General features: G+C 40.3%; 1 long non-coding RNA gene across 1 annotated transcript; it reads left to right on the top strand.

Moving 5' to 3' along the window:
* The first annotated feature begins 235 nt into the window (after nt 1-235).
* Nucleotides 236-19,943, top strand: LOC107184155. The gene is made up of 3 exons (XR_001514974.1): nt 236-307; nt 6,878-6,883; nt 19,933-19,943. It is a non-coding gene; the product is annotated as an uncharacterized LOC107184155 (long non-coding RNA).
* Nucleotides 19,944-22,175: the final 2,232 nt, after the last annotated feature.

Raw genomic sequence — 22,175 nt, 5'->3', positions numbered from 1 at the left:
ATTAATCTAGGCCAGGGCCAGCAAACTACAGTCCACATCCAGCCTATATATGTATGGCTCCTAAGCTAAGAATTGTTGCTATGTTTGTAAGTGCTTTAAAAATAATCAAAAGAAGAAGATTTCTTGAATCATAAAATTTAATTTCTGTGTCCATTAATAAAGTTTTATTGGAACAGAGCTAGGCTCATTTATTTACATCCTGTCTATGGCTGCTTTATGCTAAAACAGCAGAGAGAAGTAATTTCAACAGAGACCATAAGGCCCGTAAAGCCTACAATGTTTACTATTTGGCCCTTTACAGAAAAAAGTTTGCTAAATCCCTGTCTAGACATTAGCCAATCCAAGCAGAGTAGTTTAAACCCTAGAAAAATGAAATCTGCAATAATATCACTAAACTCGCACTCCGAGAAAGCCACAGTTATCAGCACTCCAGTGCATGGGTGAGATCTCACCATCTTTCTCTTGTCTCAGCTTTGGCCCCAGCATTCCCTAGGCAAGACAATCTAGCACCTTAAACCCCGGCTCCACAAAGTACTCAGACAAGGGGCTTTCACTGTGAGCATTGACAGTTTCCCAAGTTCACAGTTTTAGCATCATTGATACCGAGTCCTGAGGGCACGCTTGGGCTAGTGTGGCAGACGAGATGAAGTATGGCTCCCTTATTAACTTGTCAAAGTGTGGTGCAGCTGCATCGTTTGCTCACCCATTTGCTTAACTTAAATAAAGGTTGGTGGTTAGGCTTCTGCTGCATTGTGCTCTCCGGCTAATTATCAGTGTATTTGTTTTAGAGACAATTAGCCACCTGGTTCATTTTCCCATCGAAGTCAGGTCATCATGAGTTACATCTGCTTTCAGGCCTCCTCAAGTCCAAGACATAATAAAAAGATGATGGCTGTGATTATATAAAGCGTGCGGGGTTGGGCATCAGTGGCACAGCATACTGAATTCCCAAGGAGGACTGAGTTGCATCATTGTCCTCCCAGAAGCTCCCCTCTGCCAGCCACAAAAGAAGGACGTGGACCAGAACTCCTGTGAAGAGCCAGAGTCCTTTAGCAAGTGGAGAGAGTCGTGTATTTGCAGAGGTGGACACTGATAATGGCAAAGCAACATGAGGCGGAATTCCTCCCTGGGGCGCTGTGCTGATACAACAAAAAAGTGACAAGCAAGCACGTCTGAGTGCTTGCAGAATTTGCATAAAACTGACATTGTTCGGACCTGTGGGTGTTGCCTTTTTAAAAAATGTGCCCGATAATGGGACATAACAGGATACGGATTACACATTTGCTTTGATAATCCCATATGTTCTGGCAAAACTTAGCATTTTGGAGCGAAGATTTTATTATGCTAGGTCCTCACTGAAACACATTGATGATGGAGACACGTTTGCAGCTTCCTGAATTTGGGGAGTTGAGGGTCTGTGGCACGGAGGCAGCTTGATCACCTGGGATGTTGTGTTCCGAGGTTGTTCCTTGACTATTGAGGGGGAGTCAGATTTACAAAGCTTAGTGCTATGAATTAAGTGCGGATAATTGCTGTGGCGGGCCTGGAACTGGATTCTGTAGAGCGTCAGTATTAAACAGTTCACTCTGGCTGCCTTCATACTAGTCCAGCGAAGACTGTAAAGTGAGCCTCAGTGTTGGGCAAAATGAAGCATCTGTGAAAGTTATAAGTGCCAGGTCAACAGGCTGCGCTTTGAAAACCTTTCACTCTGCACCAAGGTGGGCTGTAACAGAGAATGCATGCTTCAAACAAACAAACAATCAGCAAGTTGCTTAGGCACCAAAAGAAACTCCAGTTACATAAGCACTCCCTCCATCCACAAAACTCTCTAGATTCTGATGCTCTTCACAGAGGACTGTTCACAACATATTGTCCAAGTTGAATCAGTGAAGGCAGCGTAAGCAGGCAGCCAACTTGGGGCTCTAGAATTGGGTTTCCCAAAGTGAGCCCTGGCAGAACATGGTTCTGTGGAATACGTTGAAAATGAGATTCTGTTGTCTCTAAGTTTTAGGAAAGAGGGTGCTCAGCCAAGTGAACTCAGTTAAGTTTAAAGTTTATGTAGGACTGTTGGGAGCTCTCAATATGCTAATGATCTTTGGGAAATTTCTCATCCCCCAAATTTCTGAGGTCACAGACCCCTTTTCCATCTGTCAGGGACACTGTTTCCACAAAGGCTTGTTAAGAAACATCGCCCCAAAGTGTTTGCCCCAACTCAGGGCTTTATTAAAAACCCCCAAATAAGTGCAAGTCAATAGTTAGGGGCGGAGGGCTTAGAGCATGGAACAGGCAGGCTGCCAGCAGTTTCAGTTCATCTGCTTATTGATCTTCCTTCAATCTTATGAGGGCCTGGTCTTACCACAGGTCTGATGTCTGAGTGTGAATAGTCCCACCTCAATTTTTATTTTATTTTATTTTTTACAATTGCTGCCTTGTGGAGCTCTCTTGGCTATTCCTTGAAGTGGTAAGAAATAATTTAGCTAATTGCATCGCGAAGCAAGCCCACAACTTTTGATCACCTGCATAAAACTCATTAGTCTGAAGATAAATTGTGTAGTACAAAGCATGTACCAGTGGGTGCGATGGGTGGGCTCCCCCTAATTTCCTATGCAGGAGAAAGTAACCCAGCCTGATACGTCCTGTCTGAAAATGTTTGCCAGTTACATAACAGAGCGTGGAGCCTAAATAGTATGGATCAAGTGAGAACACAGGACCACAAAGGTTACTGCTTTAGGCGCATTGATGGATCATACCGGCGCTTTACAGACAGGAGTCTTGGGACAGCAGCTCCGTACAAGTGCCTTTCCATGGTCTGGGTCTATTTCTGTTGCGCTTTTCTGCGGACTTTTACAGGCCATTGTAAACGGAATCCTGTGTAGCAATCATGATTTACTTCAATGGGCTCCGCTCATTAAGCTGTTTAAACTTAGATTTAAAGAAGGATATCTACTTTGTTCCTTTATACAACTTTGGGGGAAAAGTAAAACATTTAAAATGAATTTCTTGGCAGAGAACAATTCGAGTTCTCTATAAAGGACTTGAATATATATATATATATATATATTCACATATTAGAAGACTCAGGGTTTTAAACCTATTAAAAGCAGCTAAGGAAAGACCAAATGTCATTCATGGAAGCTTGATAGTGCATGAAAGAAAAATACAAAGCAGTGGCTTTGTCTCCTCTCAAGGCATACCATTGCAGGGCATATACTTGAAGGTGCTGATTCTCAGATTGCTAAGTGAGTGTAGCTTCGGATTCAGGGTGTGTGTGAGTGCGTGGTTCCCAGGCCACATGCTGTCTTTGAACTCTATTCTTCAAGGCTATCACCTTATACCCTGCCAACCTCATCTCTTCAGGACATAATTAAATAGCGTTGTGCATGTTGGTAATGGCCTTGTTGGAGGCATTTAGGAATGACTTGAAGGAAACTTAGTACATTCATGAATTTCTCAGGTGCATGTTTTAATCAAAATCAGAAAGTCTCAACATGTTGAACTCAATAGACAACTGGATACTGGGCAATATGCCCGGGATGATATCTGAGTTTGCATATTAAGAAGTAAGGGGGAAATTCCCTAAAGTCTCCAAAAGTGTTTGTATTGTATATATGCTTGGGGAAACACAGGGCAATTAAGACATTTTCATGAAAAACAAAGCAGAAATAATTTTCTTCCTGTGGCAGATGATGTCATGAAATTCAGAACTTTACAACTGATTAACATTTTCTTTTTGCTTTAGTCACTGAGAGATTTACACTCAACCTGATATTCATTTAAAATTTTGGTATGTTAATTGCCATCTTTCTGGTGTATGATTTTTTAGGTTTTTATTCATATTTCACACTCATTGCATGGTGCTTTAAAAAAAATTAACAGACTTTACAAATATTTTGCTTATTTTAATGTAGCTGGTATAGACAATTACCATTTAAAATTCATTCCCAGGCCCAAAATACAAAGAAAACCAAAAGATAGCAGTGTTCAGCTGCAGTTGCTTCTGTATATCACCTCCTTTATTTAGTATCTGGCATCCCTGATAAGATTTCTAAAACTCGTAAAATGCACGGTCTTTTCCATAAAACCACCTTTGGAGCTAATTATTATTATTATCTCTGACTTATCCTCCTCACTTCCAGCCTGATTTTTCTTCTTATTTTGTTCAGACTATCAGATGGTAAAAGTACAATCAAGTTAAGGAAATACCTTTTCTTCTCTTATAGTCCTCTGAAAACTTTTGTCTCCCACTGAGATGGTCAAAATATGTCTCTCCAAATTTCATGTTGAAATCCTAATTCCCAAAGTGATGGTATTTTGAAGTGGGCCTCGGAGAGGTGATTAGGTCATCTGGGTGGGGCCTTCATGAATGGGATTAGTGCCCTTATATAACAGGCTCCAGAAAATCCCTCTCCCCTTTCCATCATGTGAGGACACAAGAAATCTGCAACCAGAAATAGGGCCCTCATCCAAGTGTGCTGGCTGGCATCCTGGTCTCAGACTCCCAGCCTCCAGAACTATGAAAAATAAATGTTTGTTTATAAGTAATCCAGTCTGTAGTATGTTGCTGTAGTTCCTGAATGGGCTGAGACACCCACAAAACGTCTAGTGGTGAAGCAGTCACTGGTTGGAACTTCAGGACTAGCGGAAAAGTCATTGGGTGCACTATTGTCCATCAATCTCACCCCAGACAAGGATGAAAATGTCCAGCTCTAGAAAAGATAGCCTTCTTCCAGTGTCCACATAAACTTAATAAAAAGGAGAGGGCAATATGAAAAAGGCTGGAGTTGGATCGTAAGAACTCTGAGATTCAAAATACCAGATGTTTTAAAGGGAGACTCTCAGAGAATGGGGATCTGCTTCAATTCAGCATTGGGAATCACATTATAAAAGGGCTATTTTTAAAAGTTAAAAAAATGATTAAGGAAAAGAAAAGAAATTAAGAGAATGATAAACTCAATCACATCTCCTTTCTTCATTTCCAGTTCCTTTGGAGTAAGCGTTATCGGAAATCCACTGACCTGCAAGGAGAAACCTGAGTGAGTTCCTTTGAATCCACTGATGTTGACAGTCTGATTCTTTGTTTCTTGACATATTTGTAATCTTCTCTGTGAAGAGACTCTCACAGCTGTCCTGTGAATTGAGTCTGAGGTTTAGGTATTTTCCTTTTTCACCCACTCATTCATTTCTCATTTGAATGTTTGCTTCCTGGTTAGATGTGGCCGGAGCTTCTCCCCATCGAATTCTCACAGTAACCACCCCCCCCCCCCCCCCCCCCAACCAAGACAGAATCCTGCACAGGAGTTGACATTGTCTCTCTTCCTTACCACACCACTCCCAGCACCATGTCTTTTCCTATAAAGCGTCTTGAGTCATTTCAGGAACTAGCTAGGAATAGGAATTATAGAACAACGTGTGGAGGGTTGCGTTCAGTTAGCATGGCCTAGAGATTAGTGTACTTTAAAAGTACACTAGGTTTAAATTCCATGTCTGCTACTTGCTAAAGTTTGACCTTATGCAAGTCGCTTCACCTCTCTAAACCTTAGTTTCCTAATCTTCCAATAAGGGTGACCTCTTCACAAAGCTGCGGGGAGGAGTAATAGAGTGCTTTGCATGCGGTAAGTCCTAAATGCACTGTTGCTGCTATTGTGATCACTGATCCAGGGGGTAAGGGAGGAATATAAGACCTAGTTGTTGTCCTGAAAAAATGTACAGCCTTCAGTTACACAGGCGTGTGCAATACACACATTCACATACTGAGTAGGGAGCGTTGCAATCCAATGTGCTGGAACAGAAAGGCAAGGAATAGAAAGATATGGAAAGCAATGTGTTTTTTTAATCATCGTTTTAGATCTGTGCTTAGATATCACTTCTTCCAAACAATTATCCCTGACCACCCAGTCTCTCCACCTGTCTGCGTAGACTCCTTCTTTTTGCTCATGATAGCACTCAACTACACCTTATTGTAATTGTCTATCTTTTGGTCTTCCCCTTAGACTATTAGTTTCATGTGGGATGGAAATCATATCCAACGTCTGTGTAGAAACCCCACTAGTTCTTGGCACATAACCACAAGTAGCTGGTGAATTAATAAATAAATGAATGAATGAGTGAGTGAATGAAATGAGCAGCTTTTATTTTCTAACATTCTTTGTGGGATTAAAACAGATTGACTTGAGTGTTGAAGATGTGTAAAGAATGCTTCAGAAAGATATATCCCAGGTTGGAATTGGGAAGGAAGCAGAACTCATTTGTTCTCTGTGCCTTGGAATTCTAGTAAAGAATTGGGTTGGGGACAGAAAAAAATGGGATGCTGGGTTAAGGGTCAACTTGTAGTTCTATCAAGTAAGACTTTGAAATCAATGGGAGTTTTCTTTACAGAGCGTCCTTATCTTACTCTAATAATTTGTGTTTGCTTTTGTGTATTGTTAAGATTTTCTATAATAAAAAGCCTTACAAATTCATCCTTTTGCCTAGAGTTCTAGGAAATTGGAGAGGTAATCATTTAGTCAAAAGGAAAATGCATATTTAATTGGTCCTGGCAAAGAGAAAAAATGTATTAATAGGATGATTTTACATGGAAAGTGGTGTCTGAGTGCTTGATGGTTGAGGAACTTACCTAGTGTTTTAAGAGGAAGGTCTTAATATAAGTTTAAATTGCAATAATTTGTTGTTAAGAAAAGGAATAGTAATCTTTGTTATATGATTATTTTTAGCGCTTACCTGTGTGTGTTTTAACAAAATTAGCATATGGCAATATGTACCTTTAACCATGTGAGTTTGTTTTGTAATGATTATTTTTGAACATCTGAAAGTAAGCCAGGAATACTGTTTAAGTGGGTGATTTCTACATAAAAATCACATCAGTCTCAGTTCCTGTAAGAAATTTGTTAAGCTATTGTCTGGTGGTAAAACCAAGATTTTAATAGGTTGTAGCTGACAGAGTGGGAGTTGTACACTTGAACATCTCAAAACTTAAACAAGTTAACCAAATCTATACATAAATCTACAGGCTTGTATTGTAGATAACTTCTATGGTACCTTTTAAATAATCTAGCATTCACAATTTTTCTTTTTTTACATGACTACAATAATTTACCATCATCACAGTTTTGTGGAGCCCAATGTATCACTAAGGCTTGCATGCTCTTCATGTTCCAGCCAAAACATGTTTGTGGAAATGAAGATTCTCTTTCAAGACAGGTGATGAAATCCAGTTCCAGTGGTTTCCTTGAAGCCAATATAGTTTCTTCTGGCCATTTTGGTTGGAGCCCAAATATATTTGACTCATAGTTTGCTCTCTCATTCTGGTGATTTCCCTCATTTTTCATAATTTACCTACTGCTGTCAAGAACAATCAGCATCTTCTCAAGAGACTAGTAAATACTCCTTTTAGCCAATAGATTTATAAAATACAGAATCCAATGATTCAGTTTATTTGGGCAGAGTAATCAAATGCTTCCTACATACAGGGCATAGTCAAAAGATTTTAGGAAGGATGCAAAGAGAACAATTCTTGATCTGAAGGAACTTGTGGTCAAATTATGGACAAGCAGGAAAAACATACACAGATAAAATTATTCTTTTCTGCTTCTAAGTTTATACAAGACAAAACCCCTATACTAAACTCCTATTGAAGGGACATGTGATTGCACCCAAAACCAACTGTGAGAGGGTTTATATAGAATAATCAGAAGTGGGTGTTTTTGCTGCCACTCTGATTGCCCCATCTGAGAACAGATACTGCCACAGACTGAAATTTTTTATAACTTGCCCCGGAGAAAGTCAACCTCAAACATCTATTTGCTTTAAAAACTAGTACATTCTGGACTAAGAAACTTTCTGGCTAGCTAGGCCACCGAGTTTAGCCAATCCAGATTCTGGAGCAAGAGTGCACAAGTATTAGGTCATTTTGACTTGGGGTTGTCATATAAAGATTCTAGTTGACAGAAAAAATTGCAGTTGCTGCTGTATCAAGGGGACTAAAATTCCAAGCTTGTTATTATTATTATTATTACTATTTTTGGCAATGTTGGAGGAGGTCATTGAGGGGACATGACTGCCGATTGACTCAGGGGCTCCTCCTTTCCCATCCTCATAATGTATATTCCTTCCACCATTCCCACAGTGGAAGCCATTTTCAAGGATGTGGCCTTCAGAGAGTAAGGTGCAGTTGAGACTGAACCCAGGTAAGGCTTCTTTATAAACTTTTAAGACTCTAGTGGCAGGTGTGGAGATCCTTCTGTCTTGTGACCACTCAAGATGAGCCTTAAAAAAAAAGAAAAGATGAGCTTTGTTAAACCTGCCAGCTACCAATCTGGAATGGTCTGCCTCATTTCCCTTCATATACAGAGGCCAGTGTGTGAACCAAAATTGATGAGACTGAAGAAATTGGCCTTGGAAAAGAGGCATCCACAGTGGAAATCCCAAGTTGTGGGGAGGATATCACACAGAGATGTTAGATGATTGTTTCTTCTAGATTCTTGTGGAGCTGTGTGAGTAAAGGGACACCCTCACCCCCAAACACTAATGTGCTTGTTTGTGAAACTGTGCATCGTGCTCTGTGGCAAAGAAGGTAAAAGAATGGCTGCCATATGGGGGGCTGACGTCTACTGTGGGCACTTTGGCTGGTCACTGATGCCAAAGTGGAGTCTAACGTTCCAGTTAGAAAGTTGAAAGAGCTTAGGTTAGAGAAGGACATGCAATTGTCCATCGCTCTGCTAGCTTTGGAGCTAGCAGACAAGGTGGGAGAGCAAGAAGCTGTGAAAACACTCTCTACCTGGAAGGGAACACGTATCGTTTTAAGAAAGGGGAAGGTGGGAGTCCTAGCTTGGCATACCCCATCCTGGTCCATCTCCTCACGCCTGTCAGTGCTGTCTCTCCTAGCCAGGCATGTATGGTATGCACCAGTGGTCGGCAAACTGCGGCTCGCGAGCCACATGTTGCTCGTGAGCCGCAATTTGCCGACCACTGGTATGCAAACAGGTCAAGTTCCTAAAGCTGCCAACATCTCTCTTTTCTTTTTTGTCTCCGTGTTCTCCGTGTATGGGGGGACCAGCAAAATGTACTTTGAATTTTAGCATTTATTTTAGCTTCTTTTTATCTTGTTTTGCTTAAAATCTACCTTTGTTGGAAATAATATGCTACTTTTCAGAACTCAGTACAGTGTGGGTTACAGCTCTGTTGACTTCCAGATAAACTATTTAGGAAACAAAGCAAATAGCAAAAAAGTTATATATCTAAATAGAAATGTATTTCTAAAATTAATCTATATACATGAATTGTATATTCATGCATTCATATTTGATATAAAACTTGTAACAATGGGCATTTTAAACTATAGAGTTGCCCTTTGTATGCAGATTTCCAATGAAGTTCAAAAAGTTTTTGAAAAAAATATTCCCTCTGGATTCTTAATTTTTAACTATAACAATAATACTATGCTCAATATGGAAGAAAGCAAAACTCTTCCATTGACTATTAAAGGTTAGCAATCACACCAAATAATGGTAGTATAGAAGACTGATTTATTGGCATGACCTCATTGTGACCAAGTATAACTCCCCATCCCTGGACTTTTCACTTGATCATGTAAGTGGTTTTAGCCAAAGGGATGTTAGGACACATGATACAAGCAGAGGCATTGCGTGTGCTTGCGTGATTGGGTTTGCCTTTATGCACTTGGATGAGCCTCAGGAAGGACAATATACCTCATGGGCCATTGCCGCTTCAGACTGAGTCCCAGGATGAGAAACGAGGACGTGACCACACATTCCTGGCAACCACTGATCCAAGGAGGATAAGAGACAATGGAGTAGATCTGAGCCTAACCTGCAGCCTGGAGCCTATACTCCAACCTAGCTCAGCCACATAGCAGCCAACCTCGTCAGATAAGTGTGAGAATAAATGTTTGTTGCTTCAAGCTAATAAATCCTAGGGTGGTTTGTTATTCAGCATTATCTATATATATAAAACCCTAATATGCAAATAGACCGAACAGCAGAATAACCGAACAACTGAACAACCCCTTGCTATGATGTGCGCTGACCACCAGGGGGTGTGTGCAGAACATGGTGGGCATAGGCTGCAACAGGATGGTGGAGCAGGTGAGCGGGGGCACCAGACGAAGGCCGGGCGCCGGTCGCTGTCATTGGGGTGAGCCTCTGGTGGTTCTCCACCTCCCCCTGCTCCTGAGGGGGGATCAAGGCCAGTAGCCGCCTCTTGCACCCACTGCCAGTGCTGGCCCCAATTGCCCCATGCTGTCAGCATGTGGGAGCAGCGGTGGCTGGAACAGGGCTGCCGGTAGACAGGAGACTGGGGTGGGGGGCAGGGTCGGGCCGCTGCATGAAGTGCTGGGTAGGGGCACAGAGGATAGGCAGAGACCCGCCCCTGTGCCCACTGCAGCCTGATCGCCCACAGTTCCTTTCAAGGGGCATGAATTTGTGCACTGAGCCCCTAGTTGTGTCAATAACTGACTCATATAGGTAATCTCTAGAGATTTTTTCCTAACTCCATGCAGACATATGTAACTATGAAAATTTCTAAAAATATATATTTCCAACAGTATTTTGCAGTGTTGGATTTAATGGATTTAACTCAGAATGTCTTTTCTGTACATTAGAAGAACTGACTTGGTTTTTCATAAAAAAGGGGTTCTGGGTGACTTCTAGATATATATGTATTACTTTCTGTCTTCAAAAGGTATAAATGTTGACTATAAATCATGCAGTTGGAATTTGGGAATTTGATAGAGGCATTCGGAGATGCAGAAAGTAAATTACGTTTGAAGCTCAAAGTTTTCAAAAACTGCTATGCCGCTTTAAATTTGTTTTTTCCTGTTAAGTTTGAGGAAACTTTTCACTCATAAGCTTTCTAATTTTCCAAGTAGAAAAAAAATTTCCTATCACAAAGAATGCAAGCGCGAGTAGCGGTTAGTTCCAAACTGCCTGCTGCTTTTCAGCTAGGATTGTGTGCAGTTTATGTCAAAACACTTCAGCAAAGAAATACAAATACAGACTAATGTTTGACTTCTTTTGTTGTGTTGAACTGGAGCCAGCGAAAGTATTTATATATAAATCCACTTGTGAAATGCATAACCCTCTCAATGTGACTTATATGTTTGAGGCTTAAAGAGAATTCAGGTTGATTGACAGAAGCTACTGCTCGTACAATGTCAAAATGTATGACTCTGCTTATGTGGAAACTTTAACATTCATTCTCTTCACAGAGGGCTGTTTACTTCTCATTAAGTGCTACTGCATTAGCAATGAACATTTATTTGCCCTACTATGTGTTTTGTGACACATAAGCCTTGAGCACCCCAGTCCTCATTCTTCTCTTTAAAACATTGAGGGAAACAAATACCCGCCCTCCCCCCCAACCCCAAGAGTATGCCTAAAATATCTACTTAGACATGCCTGAGGGCAAAATTGATGGCTTTATGTTTTAAACACTTGAACATAATGTAGGTATGAGAGAGAGAGCGAGAGAGAGCTCTATCATATGGAGTCAGGATATTTTCCCTTCTTTCCAACAGTAATACTCTACAAAACCCTGTTTTCTTCTCCTTAATTCTACAAGGAGCTCAAACATGCTTTTTGAATCTATGGTTTGGAGCTCCTGTGAATGCTACTAATATAAAAGAGCCCTGGTACATCAGATGTCGTAGAGACCGTGTAGGAATGCCATGTCTCCATTTTTCAAAAGCTGCATCCTCCTATTTGGTTGAACTCTAGTACCTTGTTTAAATTTTTATTGCATTCCCACATAGTGTTATGCATAAGTATATAAGATGCCACAACGGATTAGGCTAGTGGTCCATCTTGCCTCCCTCGGAGGGATGTGTTGTAGGGAGCTAAGGTTGTCTTTCTTGATGGAACTCTGAAAACATTCGGGATCGACTGCATGCGTTTCCTACACCCCTTTAATATTGTATGATAGGACCAGCATCTGAGAATTTTCCCAGACCTTTTAAAACTTATTTATAGTTTCACCCTTTGTTATTCTTTGGGACAAAATCACTGCACAATTTGTATCAAAAGATCACTTCAAGCTTTAAGAATTGGTTCCAGTGTTTTGAGATTTTATGAATAAGTCCCTGTTTACAAGACTCGTATCTTCACCATTTTCTAGATTTTAATTATGCAATTGTTAATGTAATTTTTCTTCAAAAATGGTTCCAAATGATCCCCAAATTCTGGTATTCATGTCCTTGTGTAATTCCTTCTTCTTATGCCTGAGCTGAACCTGGCAGCTTGCTTTTAATGAATAGAATATGGCAACAGTAATGAAATAGCAACTTGCAGGTTAGGTTATAAAAGACTGCGACTTCCTTCTTGTTTGCACTCGCCCTCTCTGACTCTTTCCGTGCACTTGCTCGGAGGAAGCAAACCATCCTGTTCTGAGTGGCTCTATGGAGGGTCCAATACAAAGACCTGAGGATGGCCTCCGACCAACAGCCAGCAAGAAACTAAGGACCTCAGTCCAACAGCCTTGAGAACTGGATCTGCCAACAGTCTTGTGGGAGCTTGGAAGCTGATTCTTCCCAGCTGAGCCTTCAGATGAGGCAACAGACTCAGCTGACAACATATCGATGATGGCTTTGCGGGACATTCTAAAGGGAAGTTAGGGATTACTGGGGGCCATTTTAGAAGCAGCCTACCACATAACGAAACAGGAACTATGAAGGTCCTTGTCTTAATTTATTTTGGTCACACATTTGAGATTGTCTTGTTATAAGATCCTAATAGTTTTCCATATTGGTCTTCCAAAATGTCTTTATTTTGGAAATCTTACACTATATATCCCCTTTGAGATTATTTATTTGACTTAAACTTTTTTTTTAACCCTGGCTCTAGCAGATTTTGATATATGGTGTGTGTATCACTTAGTATTTTTGTGTAACAGACCACCTTAAAATGTAGTGGCTTAAAACAGTACCTATTTATTTAGCTCCTGATTCTGTGGGTTGGCAGTTTCGGCTGGTTCATCTGGGTAGTTCTAATCTCAGCTGTACTTCTTCACGCATCTGCTCGCAGCAGCAGATCACCTAGCAGGCTTTGCTGGTCTTGGATGGACTCTGACATTTCTGGGGCCTCAGCTGGAATTAACTAACCGACTCAATTGGGTTCCATATGATGATCCAGCAAACTATCCCAGGCTTGTTCACATGGCACTGTCAGGGTCCCCAGAAAATAAACAGAAGCAAGGCCTCTTGAGTCGTTGGCTTAGAACTGAAACATCTGTCACTCCCACAATATTCTATTGGCCAAAGCCAATCACAAGGTCAGCTCATAGGGGATGGTGGGGGTGGGGAACAGACTCTACCTTTTTCTGGGAGGAAATGCAAAGTTAATTGCAAAGAGCATGGATACAAGGGGAGTGAATAATGGTGGCTATTCTTGCATTCTACCCTAGTGGACATGACTTAACATAGAGTCTCCTCCCTCCACAACTCAGAATGTTGTTATACTAAGTGGTACCAATTGTTTACCCGTGTTGGATTCTCATTATAATTTTGCAACTCACCATCATTGCGACTCTGTGCCTCAGTTTACTTATCTGTAGAGTGAGGCTGTTAATAGGCCCTAACTCACAGCGTCAATGTTAAGACTTAAGGAATCACTACACATAATGACCCTAGGGGAACAAAAATTGTTAACTATTATTATCAAGATTATGCTGTTTGTAATAATTATTTGCTTTTGTGTTTATTTCTCTGATAGACCCACACTCATTGAGAGAGGGAGCTTCATACATTTAATCTTTCATCAAAAATGATTAAGCATCATTATATGCCAGGAGCTAGGAACTGGGAAATAACTGGCCCCAATGAGACATAAACTATCCCCGTGTTATTTTCATATAAACACAGTGTGTTTATATTTCCATATCTTACTTCCCTAAACTCCTCCCTTGATCTTTTTTTTTGTTTGTTTTTTTATTTCATTTTTTTTATGATTTGCTGTTTTTGAAATCTTTGGAATATTTTCCAACATCCTTGGTGATCTCAACTATAACCACTGGTTATTCTGTGTGTACCTTTTTTGTTACTCCAGCCTCACGTTACAGTCGATTGATTAATAAGGCTATGACTTTTGTTCTTGTGTTCTCCAAGGACTCCATTTATTCCCTTTGTTTCCAAGTTTGTGGTAAAAATGCACTTAGAGGAGGCGTGTGCTCCGTTAGCCAATGGGTGGCATCATTCACCTGTCCCTTCTCTGGGCAAGTGGGCGTGGGGAGTACGCAGGGTTGCTGGATGCATTATTTCTGTCACTTCCCGCCAACAGCAGAGCCGCTGAGTGCCTCGGTTTTCTCATGTGCTAGTTGGGAATATTGCTAACTGCCCTACTATCTCTAGGATTATAGTGAAAAGCAAATTTAAAAATAGAAACAAAAGAATTTAGAAAATGTCTTAATAATATCTGTAATGGGAATGGTGTGACATTTATTAAGGAGCAAGAATAGCTAGACCAGTGGAGGATAGAAATGGGCAAAGACCCAATAAATTCACCAAAAGGAACTTGTATTGGTCTAAGGATTTTTGAAAAATAAGGATAAAGTTTTACTTAATGTAATGGCTTCATTCCTTTTGCATCTTTCCCCACCTTTATTTTCCTCTACTTCTTGACTCTAAATCAAAGCTGAACATGAAAGCTTCTATATGATGTAAAATCACTGTTGTAGTAAACATAAAATGTTGCCTGTACTTCATTTTCGTAAGTACAATGTGCCCTGCTTCCCTTTCATTTTACTCTATGAGGTATGCAGCCTATTTGCCAGGGTGAGTTATCTTAGACTCTGGTTATATACCTAGTCTATTTTGTAAACAGAATTTCCATTAAAAATGAATTACTTTTCCTTAGAGCTTATTGATGGAGCTGACACATCCCTAAATTTCCTTTCTGAGCCGAGATTTGTCACCTTGATCAAAAGCTGGCAAAATGCAGTTTGTGATCATTCGAAAGGCAAAGTGGGGCGTGCCCTATGGAAGATTTTCTTCGTGGCGCACTCACCCTTGATTTTTGTCTTTAAAGCCATTAACCAGCAGGAAACAAAGAAGTAGCAACTGCGCACTACGATTCCTCGTATAGTCTTGGCATTCACCAGAAACACTTTTCTTCATTTAGAAAGAAGTGTTCCGCTGACAGACAGTCTGGAACAAAGTATGCGTACACACATACAATGAGTCAAGAGTTGGATTGCAAAAACATGAGACCCCAAACAGTAAGCTAAAAATGTGATATCGAATGCTTGGCAGGAAGACTATATTGTAAACCTTCTGAAATCCTGCCCGTAACACAGCCAGGCGTTGCTGCAGTTAGGAATTACTCCCCAATATCTCTAGAAAAAGAGGGAAGAGGAAAACATTGGTTTGGTGAGATCATCTGCCTACATTTTAGAATTTTATCAATAAAAAGTTGTTAAAAGGGTTTTTCCCCCTGATTATAAAAGGAATAAGTGCTCAAAGTGAAAACGATCAGAAAGTATAGAAAATTAGCTGTGAGAGTAGAATTGGGAAGAATTTAGGATGGTATCCCAACCAATTTATTTTTGCGTGTAGGTACAGATTGTTTGTGCTTCAAAGTATTTGATTATTTGGGACTTTGGAGGGTCATCAGTGGGTCAAGTGTTCACCCCATTGTTCTGAACTAATTAGCCTTTGAAATATCCTAAGCTTCAGTTTCCATGACATTTCCCACACAAACCATCTCCCGTCAGTTTCTCAAAATGAATGACATTAGGAGAGAGAAGGCATATGGATAGGTATGGAATAAAAGCAAATGTTCTGAAATGAGTTTCAAAGGGTTGTTTTCACAGAAACAAGGGAGGTCAAGATCGGTAAGGCTCGGGTTGAACATTTGGATTTGCAAAAGAAGAAGAAAACCTTTATTTTTTTTAAAATGTTGAACATCAGTCAGTGATGAGTAGTTTTGGGAAACAGAATAAAGCTGTGCTAAGTTGAGAGCAAGGTCTATAAAACAGAGCCGCATGGGGAACAAGGGAAGAAAACCATCTTCCTAACGGTGTTCCTCATAAAAAGCGAAGTGAGTAAACAATAATGATTATTCACTGATGGGTGAGAAATGATAATGGCTGAATCCACCATTAGGTGCTCAGCTAGAGAGCTGCACACCATGCCATCCCTGGCCGGGGGAAGTACAAGCCACAAATAAGGGGGGTGGGGGAACAGTGATAATTAGTGGGAAAGGCACTCACAGCTCATGGGCTGCCCGTCACCCCCACCAGGTGAGGCTTGGGAGGGAGAAGGGTAGAGACATCACTGCTGAAACAACCTCACAGAAGAGGAAGGAGCCATGGTACTAACAGTAACCCTTCACTTTCTGCTTGGGCCCCTTTTAGGACTTTGGAGAAGATGATTTTACATCTTTTCATCTGCACACATTTTCATTTGTGTGTTATAAAATTCCACAAAGCGTTTTGATCTCTGCTGTGTGTGTTAGTATCAGCAGAGGGTTTATTTATACAGCAACAAGGAGGGAGGAAGAAATTTTCCTTCACCCTCAGGGTTCTTTAGGCTGGTCTAGTAATCAAATAGATTAGCAAGAGAAAATGACCCAATTTAATGGCATACAGCTCGCCTGGTGTAGCTCAGGGTTGAGCGTTGACCTAGGAACCTGGAGGTCATGGTTTGATTCCCTGTCAGGGCACAGGCCTGGGTTGCCGGCTTGATCCCCAGTGTAGGTCGTGCAGGAGGCCGCCGATCAGTGATTCTCTCTCATCATTGATGTATCTATCTCTCACTCCCTTCCCCTCTGAACTCAATAAGAATATATTTTAAAAAATTTAATGACATACATATGTATGGGGACCCCACATACATGGGGGAGTTGAGAGGCAGGAAGGGAAAAATGAGAGATATATGACATTCTGAGCTGGGGATGAGGGAAGGTGGCTTGGGGCTTCAGAAGGTAATTGCAGGGAGAGCTCATATTCAGTAATTAGTAGTTTGCCCTGCCATGCCAGTAGGTAAAAGGCTGTTTCTGATGATAACGCTTATCATGGGCCAGACCCCTAATTTAAATTCTTCTAGATAGTTAAGGGTGGGGGCAGAAGTTTCTCTTGAGCCCGCAGGGTCTCGGTTGCCTTTAGGTCAAGATAATCTGCATACCATTGAGGCCCCTCTTGGGGGGATGCTCATTCCGAACCCCTCCACAAGTGCACTATTAGTAGCGCTACTACTAGTAGCACTACTACTGGTATTAGGGAGCAATCACTATGCACCATTCTAATGCTTCATAGAGGTTATTTCATTTAATCCTAATACAATGCTAGGCGGTCGATACTATCATTATCCATTTTATTGATGAGGAGACTGAAACTTGAGGAGGCCCCCTAAATTGCTCAGTGTCATTGGAAATAGGTGTCAAATCCATGAAGGGGAACCTCAGCCCCTTGATTTCAGTCCCTGAGCTGTTACTGCCTGCCTGGGAAGTCATGAACGGTTACTGTGTGATTCCTGCACTCTGCTGACGGTACTAAGTGTGCTATGTGTATCACCTCGTTGACTGCTGAGGCAGGTCCAAATATGATGGTCATGTTACCGACGAGATACTGAGGCCGATACAATTTCAGTAACTTCACCTAAGCTTCCTTGCTTAAGTGAGGTTTGATGAAACCTCAAATCAGCACCCTAATGCTTATTCTATATTGTTCACTTAAACTCTTTGCATGTTGAAAATCTTTTGAAACAGATAAACTTTCCCTTTCTGTTTTCTTTTTTCTTTAAAAATTAACAACCATGACTGTATCTTACCATCTATTTTCTCTTTTAAAAATAGTCCCCTTTTGTCTATGGAAGGAAAGACCTCTTTGGGTGACAGGATTATTAAAAACCCTCACTCTTGAGGAGATGAGGACCCCTGAATACTCTGGTGCTTCCCTTGTGAGCACAAACCAGGAGCATACTAAATTTTGCTACGTGGTACTTGACAGTGACCACTACTTAATGCATGTTAGGCACGTTAGAGCCCCCACAGTGCCTCTAAATTGTGTAGGAGTACTCCTTGGGGAGACATGTCTTTCTGACCCCAGCTTGCAATCAATTAACACCACGAAGCATAGGAATTTATCGCCCTTCCTTTCATTTTTTTCAACAAGGGAGAATCTGGAAGATTTTGTCATGGAGTAAAGGGATTCGAATTGATCTGTTGGTTCACACATCTCTCCTTGACCTATGCTGTAAGGTCATCAGTGAGTGATGCTATTTCAAAAATCCCTCAATAAACCTCCAAATGAATGCAGTGTGCTTTTTTTTTTTTTAAACAAACTTCCAGTGCCTAACTTTTTAATTCTTGCCATAACACCAGCTGGCTCGTAATTAACCGCTGGCATCATCAATATCTCGTCAAAGTTAATGAGTTTTTAACATAATTTTTAACTGCTCTGAAGAGGTTACAGTATTAAAAGAACAAGAATAATGTATATATTTATTCACAGATAAACAGAGGGATGAAAGATAGGGATCCAGCTCTAAGCTTCTGGGCAAGGAATTTGAGACAACTACCTGGCCTTGCTAGTGAATTCAGTGGTCAAGGTTGAAGAAATTTACTGTCCTAGGTGGTCTCACACCCCATTTGGACTTGCTAAGAACTAACATTTATTTACCTTTATTTAAAATTGCTTAGGCTGAACATAAATTCATATGCAAAGGGATAAATGCTTAGGATGTTGATCCCCCCCACCTCTCCTCTTCTTTCTTTGGCCCTCAGACTCAGAGAATTCACTTAATTACAGTTCTCATCTCTTGGCATACTATTATTATTGGTAGATAGCAAGGTCCTTATCTTTTCTTCCTTTATATACTCCCCTCCTCTCTCCAACTCTCCCCTCCACTCTCCTGTCTTTCCCCCTGCCCTCCCTCCCTCCTTTCCTTTTTACCCCCATCAGCCCCTCTCATTTTCCTCACCTACCCTTAATCAACTATATTTAAATGATTAGTGTAATCATTTTATTTGTATATGCTCTTATAATATGTGTGTTTCAACAAGTTGTCCCCTAAAGCATTTTCCAGTCTGGCATTGAACTGGATGTAAAGGATGGACTGGGCACTTTGTTAAAGAGAAAAATGACTGGAATCCAAACCCTCGTAGATTTTGATTTGGTTGGTTCGAGTGGACTTTAGGATTCTGAATTTTTCATAGTTCTCAGATGATTCTCATGGGCATCCATGTTTGGTAACCATTATTCATTGTACTAAAAGATGATTCATAGTTTTTATGATATTCCCTCTCCTCTTCCATTGGAAAAAATGCCCTGAAGAAAGATAATTATAAGATTAGAAGATTATGAATCAACATTGGTAACTATAGATACAGGTTCATCATAAATATATTGTACATTTTTTATCTCTAATGCCTAGGTCAAAGATATGCTGGATACCCTCTGAATACCATTTAAAAGCAAACTTATATTAAAGTGGTTCAGGACAAGTCCATAGTATTCAATTTATTCTTTTTTTCGAAGCTCAGTAAACAAAGCAGGGCAATTATAATTGCGGTGATGAATTCTAGATGGCTAGCAAATCGAAGTCTATATCAGTTGTGAGATGAAAATTCTCTGCTCTCGACCAAAATAGCGCAGTGCATAACATTTTACCTGCTACTTGGAAGGAATTTACTGAAATGGATTTCATCGATGACAAATCAACCAAGAGACTGTTGGGTCTTTCAGGAGCAAATGGGCAACAGGAAAGATAGATAGATGGTCATGTGGAAAGGTATAATTATCTCTTCTAGCTACCCTAAAACTTTAATAAATAAGCACTTAAATGTCATTTAGAGAAATGTGGATCAATTGCTCAGCCACTCATTCACCTGATCTATCATATTTTATAGGGGCATATTAAAGACGTTGTTATGCAACAGAATTATATATCATGGTAGAATTAAAGGCAGCTAGGCTTCCAGGGACTGAAAGAATGAACTAAGCATCTGAACCTCATGTCATGATGGATGATCATTATGCTGAGATATATTCTAGTTGTCCTGAAAGGATTCATGAATTTGCCTTCAAATGCCATTGATGTATTTCTTGTTTCTCACACCCACAATTTAAGCTATGAAAGTTTAAAAAGAAGGACTTTTTTGAGCACCTTTGATTCACTGAAAGACTGAAATGCTTTTTGTCTTCTCATGGTTAAGTCATGTGATGGCTTCATTTCATAAACCTTTCTTTCCAGTTGTTTTGTTGCCTCCTCATATTTCTCCCACAGCTTGGTGAGATTCCTGCGTGTGAATAACTTTTATAGTTGGTGGGTTTCATGGAAATGGAAAGGAAAGTGCTCAGAGAGGTAAATGCAAACAAAACTTTTTTAAAAAAAATTGATTTGTTAGGAACTTTTAAGACAACAGAGATATACTGATTAATCCAGTAAAAAGAGCAAATGTCTTTTCAAGAACCTTTACAGGGCATTTTGTTCAGTTACTTTGTGTCCAATGATGTTGTGGTAGGTGATGTATACACCACCAGTACCTGAGGCTTCTGTAGTGTTTATTATTTACAAATTGTGAGCCAGTTGTGAACCATTATCAGCAATACTTGACATTTCTTTAATGTTTTAATTAGTGATTTTTACATTTGAACCTCACTATAATCAGTGAAGCATATTTTAAATTTCCCCAACACCAGTAGCCTGACCAATAAAATATTTTCATTTCACACTGATCCTTCTTTGTATTTTATTTAGGAATTGAGAGCAAGAGTTGGCAAACTTTCTGCAAAGGACTACACAGTAAATATAAGCTTTTCAGTCGGAGGGCCTCAGTCCTGTCCAACTACTCAACCTCTGCTATTAGAGTGTGAAAGCAGCTATGATAAATCCTTAGGATGAATGGGTGTGTCTGTTTTGACAAAACTTTATTTGCAAAACCAGGGTGGCCAGATTTGGCCAATGGGCTGTAGTTTGTTGATACCAGGTCTAGATGAATGAATCTCATAAAGAGAGAAATGAAAGAGGGCATGTACTAGTATGTGACTTGGACATGCTTTAGCATTCAAACTCCTCACATACCTCACTTGTGTTGTCTTATTGAAACTCCTTACACATTTTTACTGTTAGATTTCCTGAAAGGATTACATTGCCCACCACACCATGAAACTCCTGTCACATTTAAAATTTCTTCCATTTTCCCACAGTAGTTGTTAATACTTTCAGGGGCTCCCTGCTTTCTTCTTACCTCACACCCTTTTGCTGAAGTCTTTCTTGGACCCTCTGCTGTTTGAGGGTCCTTCCACCAAGTGTCTTTCTGTCTCTTTTCTTACAAGGAGTGATTGAGCTCTCCATCAGCTTCTTCATTTGCATCCCCACCCATCATTTTCTCTTAGCATAAAGGCAATCTTGGGGAGGGGTGACTGTTAAGGTCAATGTTTTTCCTGCTAAATATATGTAAAGTGTTTACCTTAGTGCTTGCCACAAAATAAAGGTTTAGGCAGTAGGTACCTAGTAAAAACTTTTGGAGACTATAAAGTACTATGCAAATGTGAGCCATTGCCTGTTATCAGGGTTAAGACTTTATAGAAACCTTTGCACAGCACCCAGAACTCAGAAGCCCTGGGTTTAGGACTTGGCTGAGGTGATGGCTTTCGGATCATTCAAGGGCTTCTGAGTATAATTTACACTGCTAGACTGAGCTAGTTTCCCCACAGAAAAGATTGCCAGCTTTGTGTTAAATGAAACTTGAAAGCATTTTTTTTCTTAAGGACTTTATGACTTGAAGAAAAAAATCTTCAAGTTGACAGAGATCTTATTCAATAGGCTCTGCATCATGGAGCTACATGTTTGCATTCACAGTGAATAGAGAGCATCAAGCATGTGTTCAGCCAGACATTCATTTGTAGAATAAGACTCTGTGGGTAGCACTGAAAAAACCTGATGTTAAAATTTCATCCTATTTTTTATAGCGCTATCTTATGATAACATTAGCACAATATTTTAAAGCAGACTGTCATGTGCAAGGAGTACCACATCGTAAGTCACTTTTGATGTTTTCAGTCATTTTCGAACAGTTTCTCCATCTTTGTACTCATTCACTCAAGCAAACACTCTTCAACCGTCTATTATGTGCCGAGTGCCAAATAGTAAGATATAGTGTATGCTCTTAAGAAGCGCAGTCCATGGGGAGAGATAGTCATGCTTTTAAAAAAGTCTTCAGTAGGGTTAC

This window comes from Myotis davidii, unplaced genomic scaffold (assembly GCF_000327345.1).
Source record: "Myotis davidii unplaced genomic scaffold, ASM32734v1 scaffold962, whole genome shotgun sequence".
Lineage (NCBI taxonomy): Eukaryota > Metazoa > Chordata > Mammalia > Chiroptera > Vespertilionidae > Myotis > Myotis davidii.
Note: the sequence above shows the minus strand (reverse complement) of the source record. Positions and strands in the feature narration are given on the sequence as shown.